The sequence below is a fragment of the Rutidosis leptorrhynchoides genome, chromosome 6 (assembly GCF_046630445.1).
Source record: "Rutidosis leptorrhynchoides isolate AG116_Rl617_1_P2 chromosome 6, CSIRO_AGI_Rlap_v1, whole genome shotgun sequence".
Classification (NCBI taxonomy): domain Eukaryota; kingdom Viridiplantae; phylum Streptophyta; class Magnoliopsida; order Asterales; family Asteraceae; genus Rutidosis; species Rutidosis leptorrhynchoides.
In genome coordinates, this window is record NC_092338.1 from 443114939 (window position 1) to 443127997 (window position 13059).

A 13059-nucleotide genomic window follows, 5' to 3' on the forward strand; every position below is an offset into this window, starting at 1 on the left:
GGTTCTAAGACCATGACGTTTGTTAAGGCCACACCGTTTAATTATGGTAGTGGTCATAGCAATCTTTGTTTTCGTTGCAGGTTTGTTAATTTAATGGATAACTTATATGGTATGGTATGGTATGAAGTTGAGGGGTGGCAAAATAGACTGGTTGGGTTGTCCATTAAACCTTATTGAGGAAATAATGTTGTTCCAATTATTGTGTGTCAAATATGAGTTACAATGTTTTAATAATAGTCTAGTTCTTGAATATAATGACTAGGAGGATTTATGCATAAAAAATTAAAACATAATAATAATTGTGCAACTTTCGATCCGTTTGAACCTTTTTGCCATTGATGTGTCTTTGCATGCTTGATCCTGTAACCACCTTCAACCCATTTCACATAACTGGATCAAATTTTATACTTCAATATAAATTTGGGCAACTTTCTCGACCCATTTGAACCTTGTTTCTATTACTTAGATTTTTGCATGCTTGACCCGTTAGATTGAGAGATAGACAACATGTCTCAACTCAACCCTTTCACGAGTACCTATATCAAAGTCTCCACCTCTATATTTTAGTGTCTTTCCAATAATAATCACTCATTTTTGCAAGGTCATCAGATCTAATTTTGATTTTTAATTGAAGGTTAATCTAGGGTTCTTGTGCACCATATGCACTTGGGCTAAACTCACGCGAAATCTAAAACTACACGCACCAGCCCTGCAACTATAAACTTGGCCATCAATACAATCTAAAATCATCCTCCATTTGCAGTATCTCATCGGGTAAGAACTCAAACTATGACCCAAACCGTGACAAATGTGAATCAAGGAGAGACATACAGGATCATGGCTCGCATGCCATCGGTTGTAGCCATTGCAACAAGCCCTGTAGTCATGACCACTAAACATGGAGAATCTCGTAAATTCGACCGTAAGGTCATTCACTAGGACCATACAGTTTTGGGGAGGTTTTGTTGAAAGTAAAAAGTGGGCACAAGGTTTGAATCCCTGTGGTAGCCATGGGCTATGATCGGTGGTAGTTCATGTTTGATCTATTCTTTGTATTAGAGTTGGATAATGGTAATAAGACGTAGAAAAAGGTAGAGATGTAAAGAGTATTAAGTTTTGATGGGGTCGGCCACTTCCAACTGTTAGCAGCAGCTATGATTGTATTGTATGCTTCTCCAAATTGTACACTATTTGAGGCGAAAAATTGAAAATGAGCATCTGGGATTAAGTTAAAAACTAGTTTGAGTTGCTCAACGAGTCACTGTAGTGTCATTTTGATATCTTTATATAGTGTTAGTTTTATTTTATTAGTTTAATAACGGTTAGTTTTATAGTTATGTTGTAATGATTCGTATTTTAATGCAGTAGAATTTATATATTAAACGATACGGAGTAGTAAATAGTAAAAGGTGACTTAATCCATGACAAATTTATTAAATGTGATTATATTAAAGGTGAAAGTTCATGAGCCTATAAGTTACAACCCTTTGATCGTCCATTTCTTTAAGTTTGTTATATATATATATATATATATATATATATATATATATATATATATATATATATATATATATATATATATATATATACATTAAAATAAATGTAGGAAGAACATTAAGCTATAAGTAACGACTCTTTCATTATCACCGTATAGTTATACGAACAATTTTATATATTTCTTTCTACAATAAATGTGATATTGCATATATTGCACACATTTATCTTTGCAATATCCTTCATATTTTGGTCCTTTAGATACGGTTTGGAGGCGATTTGCTGGTATTTGTGAACAATTGAGTTTGTGAGATACATAGTTGTTTAAGTTGGTATTTGAAGCTTTTCAAAGTACATTATTCATGGTTTTATATTGAGTACCAGTGTATCGAAGTTTCGGGTTAAGTATTAAATGTTTGGGTGAGAAAGAAGCATTTCCGTGAGTGGAACCAAAAACAGCATATTGGAGCGCCGCTCCATTTCACTTGTTTTTTATGTCGATAATTTTGATCAGATAGCAGGTGGAAATACAGTTTGTTGGAGCGGTGCGCAGGAGATTCAAGGCAAATGGAGCGCCACACGATTTTTTGGCCTGATTAGTTTTTCAGCATATTTAAGCCCAAAATTAACCATAATTCAACATAACTTCACTCTGGGCGATTTCGGGAAGTTGCTAGGCAATTTTTGGAGGTTCTTGGAGAATTCCATCATCTTCCAAACAACTCAATCATTCCGGAATCAACCTTCAATCTGTTCATCATTCGAGATTGCTTATTCATCTAGGTTGATTTCTTTGTCAATACAATGAACTCTTTTCTTTATTTATTTGTCATTTTGTGTTTAGTCATGATTGTTGGCTAAGAATTTAAATGCTTGTCTAGATTGAATACTCTAGGTGTCTAAGTGTTGGATGATTATCTTTATGTTTTATTGATTTACGCATGTTAATTGTAAGTTTAGATTAGAGAACCATTCTTGTGGAATTTGATTAATGTTATTTGATTGATTAGTATACTTGTTTGAACAAAGGAAACCCTATTTCAATTTAGTGCATTAGTTTCCAATTGCTTTGTCTTAACCAATTGTGTGCTTACTGGACCAAGGAGTAAATTGGGTAACATTAATTGAACAAAACAGGCGTGAATTGTGTGGAGCGAACGCGTAACCAATTAATTCTAAATCTTGTAATTAGTAATTACTTAGTCACAAGTGTAAGATCTCTTTGGTGAAAGGGAACTCTAAACCAATAAATCCTAGCTTGAATTGTTTGCTAAAAGAGAACTATGAGTAACGCGGTTTTGTAATTGCATGCATGTATCAATATAACTAGTGCTTAATACTAAATTATCCACACCGAGGGTAGAAGATCTAGACGAGCATTCTTTTTTCATTTGAATTTAAACTATCTTTATTTTCGTTGAGCCTGCATTTATTTACTATAAACATAAAAAGTAAAAATATTGTTCTGTACATTTAATCTACCCTTGATTTGACTAATCGTTAAATAGCCACAAACAAACAATTTCGTACTTTCTTATTTTTAGTTTACTGTTAGTTTATTTTTATTTAGTTGACAATTGAAATTTTCGTGAAACTGTCCTTGGAACGATACTTGAAATTACTTAAATTCTATACTGCTACACGATCGGGTACATTTCCCGTGAGTGTGTAATATTCTGTTATCCGGTATTTTTCAAGACATAATTTATATACTAGAATTTACACATGCGACACATAGTCTTATATAAGCTGTTTTTGATTTTTAATTCATGATTTCACTCTCTTACAATAAAATGGAGGTTAAGACATCAAAAACCTCGCAATATACTTATGTCTGTAGTAGAAGTTGCAGGATTATTAATGCGCTTAAATGTTTCACGTCTACAATATCATTGAGCTTTTTGTCCTTATTGTAACGCCCTAAAATATTTAAGGTATTTTATTTTTACCCTTTGATGGGAATTTATTATTATTATAGTAAAAAGGAAGTAAAATAATTAAGTCAAGTTAAGATAGATGGTTATTGAAAACTAAAAGGACTTAACTAAAAAGAAAGAAAGTTAGAATGAGGTTTGGTCAATCAAGAGATTAAGGATCCTTGTTGAAAGAATGCTATAGGGAGGGTAGAAAGTGACAAGTGGGGTAAAGTTTAATTAATGAAAACCTAGAAAATGGTGGAAGTCGACATTTCCCTACTCTAGGGTTTCTTCAGCTAACACTCAATCCCCAAATCAAGATACCTGGATCATCATCTGGATTTCTGGAACCTAAACGCTTGATCTATATAACTATTTGCTAGTCTCCTTCTTCAGTTCTTCTAATTAAAGTCTTCAGGTAATACTGAATTTAAATTCCGTCTTTTATATTCAAATTTCAATTCGCGGACATTTGGTAGTGCATAGTTTAAGTTATATTCAGGTTGAATTTTTTCATTGAAGTAGTTCACACTATCTGATAACCCAACTTTTGTTTATTTCTATAAATTTCAGTTTCAGGATTTTCTGGTTGATCAACTTGTTTGCCAGCTAGACAACTAGTCTTATAATTAATGAAAATATGAGACATAAAATGGTGGAAGTCGACATTTCGCTACTCTAGGGTTTTTTCACCTAACACTCAATCCCCAAATCACGATACCCTGGATCATCATCTGGATTTCTGGAACCTAAACCCTTGATCCATATCCTATTTCGCTAGTCTCCTTCTTCGTTTCTTCTAATTAAAGTCTTCAAGTAATACTGAACTTAAAATTGCGTCGTTTATTTTCAAATTTCAATACACAAATATCTTTTAAATTTCGCGAGGTTTTGGTAGTGCATACATATAAGTTATAATCAGGTTGTAATTTGTCATTGAAGTAGTTCACACTTTCTAATAACCCAACTTTTGTTTAAAACTGTAAATTTCAGTTTCAGGATTTTCTGGTTGATCAACTTGTTTGCCAGCTAGACAGCTAGTCTTATAATTAATGAAAATATGAGACATAAAATGGAGGAAGTCGACATTTCGTTACTCTAGGGTTTTTTCACCTAACACTCAATCCCTAAATCACGATACCCTGGATCATCATCTGGATTTCTGGAACCTAAACCCTTGATCCATATCCTATTTCGCTAGTCTCCTTCTTCGTTTCTTCTAATTAAAGTCTTCAGGTAATAACTGAACTTAAAATTGCGTCGTTTATTTTCAAATTTCAATACACAAATATCTTTTAAATTTCGCGAGGTTTTGGTAATGCATACTTATAAGTTATAATTAGGTTGTATTTTGTCATTGAAGTAGTTCACACTTTCTAATAACCCTACTTTTATTTATTTCTGTAAATTTCAGTTTCAGGATATTTATAGGTTGATCAACTTGTTTGCCTGCTAGACAGCTAGTCTTATAATTAATGAAAATATGAGACATAAAATGGTGGAAGTCGACATTTCGCTACTCTAGGGTTTTTTCACCTAACACTCAATCCCCAAATCACGATACCCTGGATCATCATCTGGATTTTTAGAACCTAACCCTTGACCCATATCCTATTTCACTAGTCTCCTTCTTCGTTTCTTCTAATTAAAGTCTTCAGGTAATACTGAACTTAAAATTGCGTCGTTTATTTTCAAATTTCAATACACAAATATCTTTTAAATTTCGCGAAGTGTTGGTAGTGCATTCTTATAAGTTATAATCAGGTTGTATTTTGTCATTGAAGTAGTTCACACTTTCTAATAACCCAACTTTTGTTTATTTCTATAAATTTCAGTTTCAGGATTTTCTGGTTGATCAACTTGTTTGCCAGCTAGACAGCTAGTCTTATAATTAATGAAAATATGAGACATAAAATGGTGGAAGTCGACATTTCGCTACTCTAGGGTTTTTTCACTAACACTCAATCCCCAAATCACGATACCCTGGATCATCATCTGGATTTCTGGAACCTAAACCCTTGATCCATATCCTATTTCGCTAGTCTCCTTCTTCGTTTCTTCTAATTAAAGTCTTCAGGTAATACTGAACTTAAAATTGCGTCGTTTATTTTCAAATTTCAATACACAAATATCTTTTAAATTTCGCGAGGTTTTGATAGTGCATACTTATAAGTTATAATCAGGTTGTATTTTGTCATTGAAGTAGTTCACACTTTCTAATAACCCAACTTTTGTTTATTTCTGTAAATTTCAGTTTCAGAATTTTCTGGTTGATCAACTTGTTTGCCAGCTAGACAGCTAGTCTTATAATTAATGAAAATATGAGACATAAAATGGTGGAAGTCGACATTTCGCTACTCTTGGGTGAATTTTCACCTAACACTCAATCCCCAAATCACGATACCCTGGATCATCATCTGGATTTATGGAACCTAAACCCTTGATCCATATCCTATTTCACTAGTCTCCTTCTTCGTTTCTTCTAATTAAAGTCTTCAGGTAATACTGAACTTAAAATTGCGTCGTTTATTTTCAAATTTCAATACACAAATATCTTTTAAATTTCGCGAAGTTTTGGTAGTGCATACTTATAAGTTATAATCAGGTTGTATTTTGTCGTTGAAGTAGTTCACACTTTCTAATAACCCAACTTTTGTTTATTTCTGTAAATTTCAGTTTCAGGATTTTCTAGTTGATCAACTTATTTCCCAGCTAGATATCTAGTCTTATAATTAATGAAAATATGAGACATAAAATGGTGGAAGTCGACATTTCGCAACTCTAGGGTTTTTTCACCTAACACTCAATCCCCAAATCACGATACCCTGATCATCATCTGGATTTTTGGAACCTAAACTCTTGATCCATATCGAATTTCGCTAGTCTCCTTCTTCGTTTCTTCTAATTAAAGTCTTCAGGTAATACTGAACTTAAAATTGCGTCGTTTATTTTCAAATTTCAATACACAAATATCTTTTAAATTTCGCGAGGTTTTGGTAGTGCATACTTATAAGTTATAATTAGGTTGTATTTTGTCATTGAAGTAGTTCACACTTTCTAATTGTAGTGACCTGAACTTTTCTATGTTTATATATATTAATTGAGATTGATATTTACATGATTAAATGTTTCCAACATGTTAAGCAATCAAACTTGTTAAGACTTGATTAATTGAAATATGTTTCATATAGACAATTGACCACCCAAGTTGACCTGCGATTCACGAACGTTAAAACTTGTAAAAACGACATGACGATATATATATGGATATACATATGGTTAACATGAGATTATGATAAGTAAGTATCTCCATAAGTATATTAACAATGAGTTATATACATATAAACAAGACTACTAACTTAAAGATTTCGAAACGAGACATATATGTAACGATTATCGTTGTAACAACATTTAAATGTATATATATCATATTAAGATATATTAATATATCATAATATCATGATAATATAATAATTTAACATCTCATTAGATATAATAAACAATGGGTTAACAACATTAATTGAGATCGTTAACTTAAAGGTTTCAAAACAACACTTACATGTAACGGCTAACGATGACTTAACAACTCAGTTAAAATGTATATACATGTAGTGTTTTAATATGTATTCATACACTTTTGAAAGACTTCAAGACACTTATCAAAATACTTCTACTTAACAAAAATGCTTACAATTACATCCTCGTTCAATTTCATCAATAATTCTACTCGTATGCATCCGTATTCGTACTCGTACAATACACAGCTTTTAGATGTATGTACTATTGGTATATACACTCCAATGATCAGCTCTTAGCATCCCATGTGAGTCACCTAACACATGTGGGAACCATCATTTGGCAACTAGCATGAAATATCTCATAAAATTACAAAAATATGAGTAATCATTCATGACTTATTTACATGAAAACAAAATTACATATCCTTTATATCTAATCCATACACCAACGACCAAAAACACCTACAAACACTTTCATTCTTAAATTTTATTCATCTAATTGATCTCTCTCAAGTTCTATCTTCAAGTTCTAAGTGTTCTTCATATATTCTACAAGTTCTAGTTACATAAAATCAAGAATACTTTCAAGTTTGCTAGCTCACTTCCAATCTTGTAAGGTGATCATCCAACCTCAAAAAATCTTTGTTTCTTACAGTAGGTTATCATTCTAATACAAGGTAATAATCATATTCAAACTTTGGTTCAATTTCTATAACTATAACAATCTTATTTCAAGTGATGATCTTACTTGAACTTGTTTTCGTGTCATGATTCTGCTTCAAGAACTTCGAGCCATCCAAGGATCCGTTGAAGCTAGATCCATTTTTCTCTTTTCCAGTAGGTTTATCCAAGGAACTTAAGGTAGTAATAATGTTCATAACATCATTCGATTCATATATATAAAACTATCTTATTCGAAGGTTTAAACTCGTAATCACTAGAACATAGTTTAGTTAATTCTAAACTTGTTCGCAAACAAAAGTTAATCCTTCTAACTTGACTTTTAACTAAACACATGTTCTATATCTATATGATATGCTAACTTAATGATTTAAAACCTGGAAACACGAAAAACACCGTAAAACCGGATTTACGCCGTCGTAGTAACACCGCGGGCTGTTTTGGGTTAGTTAATTAAAAACTATGATAAACTTTGATTTAAAAGTTGTAATTCTGAGAAAATGATTTTTATTATGAACATGAAACTATATCCAAAAATTATGGTTAAACTCAAAGTGGAAGTATGTTTTCTAAAATGGTCATCTAGACGTCGTTCTTTCGACTGAAATGACTACCTTTACAAAAACGACTTGTAACTTATTTTTCCGACTATAAACCTATACTTTTCTATTTAGATTCATAAAATAGAGTTCAATATAAAACCATAGCAATTTGATTCACTCAAAACGGATTTAAAATGAAGAAGTTATGGGTAAAACAAGATTGGATAATTTTTCTCATTTTAGCTACGTGAAAATTGGTAACAAATCTATTCCAACCATAACTTAATCAACTTGTATTGTATATTATGTAATCTTGAGATACCATAGACACGTATACAATGTTTCGACCTATCATGTCGACACATCTATATATATTTCGGAACAACCATAGACACTCTATATGTGAATGTTGGAGTTAGCTATACAGGGTTGAGGTTGATTCCAAAATATATATAGTTTGAGTTGTGATCAATACTGAGATACGTATACACTGGGTCGTGGATTGATTCAAGATAATATTTATCGATTTATTTCTGTACATCTAACTGTGGACAACTAGTTATAGGTTACTAACGAGGACAGCTGACTTAATAAACTTAAAACATCAAAATATATTAAAAGTGTTGTAAATATATTTTGAACATACTTTAATATATATGTATATATTGTTATAGGTTCGTGAATCAACAGTGGCCAAGTCTTACTTTCCGACGAAGTAAAAATCTGTGAAAGTGAGTTATAGTCCCACTTTTAAAATCTAATATTTTTGGGATGAGAATACATGCAGGTTTTATAAATGATTTACAAAATAGACACAAGTACGTGAAACTACATTCTATGATTGAATTATCGAAATCGAATATGCCCCTTTTTATTAAGTCTGGTAATCTAAGAATTAGGGAACAGACACCCTAATTGACGTGAATCCTAAAGATAGATGTATCGGGCCCAACAAGCCCCATCCAAAGTACCGGATGCTTTAGTACTTCGAAATTTATATCATATCCGAAGGGTGTCCCGGAATGATGGGGATATTCTTATATATGCATCTTGTTAATGTCGGTTACCAGGTGTTCACCATATGAATGATTTTTATCTCTATGTATGGGATGTGTATTGAAATATGAAATCTTGTGGTCTATTATTATGATTTGATATATATAGGTTAAACCTATAACTCACCAACATTTTTGTTGACGTTTTAAGCATGTTTATTCTCAGGTGATTATTAAGAGCTTCCGCTGTCGCATACTTAAATAAGGACGAGATTTGGAGTCCATGCTTGTATGATATTGTGTAAAAACTGCATTCAAGAAACTTATTTTGTTGTAACATATTTGTATTGTAAACCATTATGTAATGGTCGTGTGTAAACAGGATATTTTAGATTATCATTATTTGATAATCTACGTAAAGCTTTTTAAACCTTTATTGATGAAATAAAGGTTATGGTTTGTTTTAAAATGAATGCAGTCTTTGAAAAACGTCTCATATAGAGGTCAAAACCTCGCAACGAAATCAATTAATATGGAACGTTTTTAATCAATAAGAACGGGACATTTCACTAATAACCCAACTTTTGTTTATTTCTGTAAATTTCAATTTCAGGATTTTCTGGTTGATCAACTTGTTTTCCAGCTAGACAGCTAGTCTTATAATTAATGAAAATATGAGACATAAAATGGTGGAAATCGACATTTCACTACTCTAGGGTTTTTTCACCTAACACTCAATCCCCAAATCACGATACCCTGGATCATCATCTGGATTTCTGGAACCTAACCCTTGACCCATATCCTATTTCGCTAGTCTCCTCTTCGTTTCTTCTAATTAAAATCTTCAGGTAATACTGAACTTAAAATTGCGTCGTTTATTTTCAAATTCCAATACACAAATATCTTTTAAATTTCGCGAAGTTTTGGTAGTGCATACTTATAAGTTATAATCAGGTTGTATTTTGTCATTGAAGTAGTTCACACTTTCTAATAACCCAACTTTTGTTTATTTCTGTAAATTTCAGTTTCAGAATTTTCTGGTTGATCAACTTGTTTGCCAGCTAGACAGCTAGTCTTATAATTAATGAAAATATGAGACATAAAATGGTGGAAGTCGACATTTCGCTACACTAGGGTTTTTTCACCTAACACTCAATCCCCAAATCACGATACCCTGGATCATCATCTGGATTTATGGAACCTAAACCCTTGATCCATATCCTATTTCACTAGTCTCCTTCTTCGTTTCTTCTAATTAAAGTCTTTAGGTAATACTGAACTTAAAATTGCGTCGTTTATTTTCAAATTTCAATACACAAATATCTTTTAAATTTCGCGAAGTTTTGGTAGTGCATACTTATAAGTTATAATCAGGTTGTATTTTGTCATTGAAGTAGTTCACACTTTCTAATAACCCAACTTTTGTTTATTTCTGTAAATTTCAGTTTCAGAATTTTCTGGTTGATCAACTTGTTTGCCAGCTAGACATCTAGTCTTATAATTAATGAAAATATGAGACATAAAATGGTGGAAGTCGACATTTCGCTACTCTAGGGTTTTTTTCACCTAACACTCACTGATCATCATCGGGATTTCTGGAACCTAAACCCTTGATCCATATCGAATTTCGCTAGTCTCCTTCTTCGTTTCTTCTAATTAAAGTCTTCAGGTAATACTGAACTTAAAATTGCGTCGTTTATTTTCAAATTTCAATACACAAATATCTTTTAAATTTCGCGAGGTTTTGGTAGTGCATACTTATAAGTTATAATTAGGTTGTATTTTGTCATTGAAGTAGTTCACACTTTCTAATAACCCAACTTTTGTTTATTTATGTAAATTTCAATTTCAGGATTTTTTGGTTGATCAACTTGTTTACCTGCTAGACAGCTAGTCTTATAATTAATGAAAATATGAGACATAAAATGGTGGAAATCGACATTTCGCTACTCTAGGGTTTTTTCACTAACACTCAATCCCCAAATCACGATACCCTGGATCATCATCTGGATTCCTGGAACCTAACCCTTGACCCATATCCTATTTCGCTAGTCTCCTTCTTCGTTTCTTCTAATTAAAGTCTTCAGGTAATACTGAACTTAAAATTGCGTCGTTTATTTTCAAATTTCAATACACAAATATCTTTTAAATTTCGCGAAGTTTTGGTAGTGCGTACTTATAAGTTATAATCAGGTTGTATTTTGTCATTGAAGTAGTTCACACTTTCAAATAACCCAACTTTTATTTATTTCTGTAAATTTCAGTTTCAGGATTTTCTGGTTGATCAACTTGTTTGCCAACTAGACAGCTAGTCTTATAATTAATGAAAATATGAGACATAAAATGGTGGAAGTCGACATTTCGCTACTCTAGGGTTTTTTCACCTAACACTCAATCCCTAAATCACGATACCCTGGATCATCATCTGGATTTATGGAACCTAAACCCTTGATCCATATCCTATTTCACTAGTCTCCTTCTTCGTTTCTTCTAATTAAAGTCTTTAGGTAATACTGAACTTAAAATAGCGTCGTTTATTTTCAAATTTCAATACACAAATATCTTTTAAATTTCGCGAAGTTTTGGTAGTGCATACTTATAAGTTATAATCAGGTTGTATTTTGTCATTGAAGTAGTTCACACTTTCTAATAACCTAACTTTTGTTTATTTCTGTAAATTTCAGTTTCAGAATTTTCTGGTTGATCAACTTGTTTGCCAGCTAGACATCTAGTCTTATAATTAATGAAAATATGAGACATAAAATGGTGGAAGTCTACATTTCACTACTCTAGGGTTTTTTTCACCTAACACTCAATCCCCAAAACACGATACCCTGATCATCATCTGGATTTCTGGAACCTAAAACCTTGATCCATATCCAATTTCGCTAGTCTCCTTCTTCGTTTCTTCTAATTAAAGTCTTCAGGTAATACTGAACTTAAAATTGCGTAGTTTATTTTCAAATTTCAATACACAAATATCTTTTAAATTTCGCGAGGTTTTGGTAGTGCATACTTATAAGTTATAATTAGGTTGTATTTTGTCATTGAAGTAGTTCACACTTTCTAATAACCTAACTTTTGTTTATTTCTGTAAATTTCAATTTCAGGATTTTCTGGTTGATCAACTTGTTTGCCAGCTAGACAGCTAGTCTTATAATTAATGAAAATATGAGACATAAAATGGTGGAAATCGACATTTCGCAACTCTAGGGTTTTTTCACCTAACACTCAATCCCCAAATCACGGTACCCTGGATCATCATCTGGATTTCTGGAACCTAACCCTTGACCCATATCCTATTTCGCTAGTCTCCTTCTTCGTTTCTTCTAATTAAAGTCTTCAGGTAATACTGAACTTAAAATTGTGTCGTTTATTTTCAAATTTCAATACACAAATATCTTTTAAATTTCGCGAAGTTTTGGTAGTGCATACTTATAAGTTATAATCAGGTTGTATTTTGTCATTGAAGTAGTTCACACTTTCTAATAACCCAACTTTGTTTATTTCTGTAAATTTCAGTTTCAGGATTTTCTGGTTGATCAACTTGTTTGCCAGCTAGACTGCTAGTCTTATAATTAATGAAAATATGAGACATAAAATGGTGGAAGTCGACATTTCACTACTCTAGGGTTTTTTCACCTAACACTCAATCCCCAAATCACGATACCTTGGATCATCATCTGGATTTCTGGAACCTAAACCCTTGATCCATATCCTATTTCGCTAGTCTCCTTCTTCGTTTCTTCTAATTAAAGTCTTCAGGTAATGCTGAACTTAAAATTGCGTCGTTTATTTTCAAATTTCAATACACAAATATCTTTTAAATTTCGCGAAGTTTTGGTAGTGCATACTTATAAGTTATAATCAGGTTGTATTTTGTCATTGAAGTAGTTCACACTTTCTAATAACT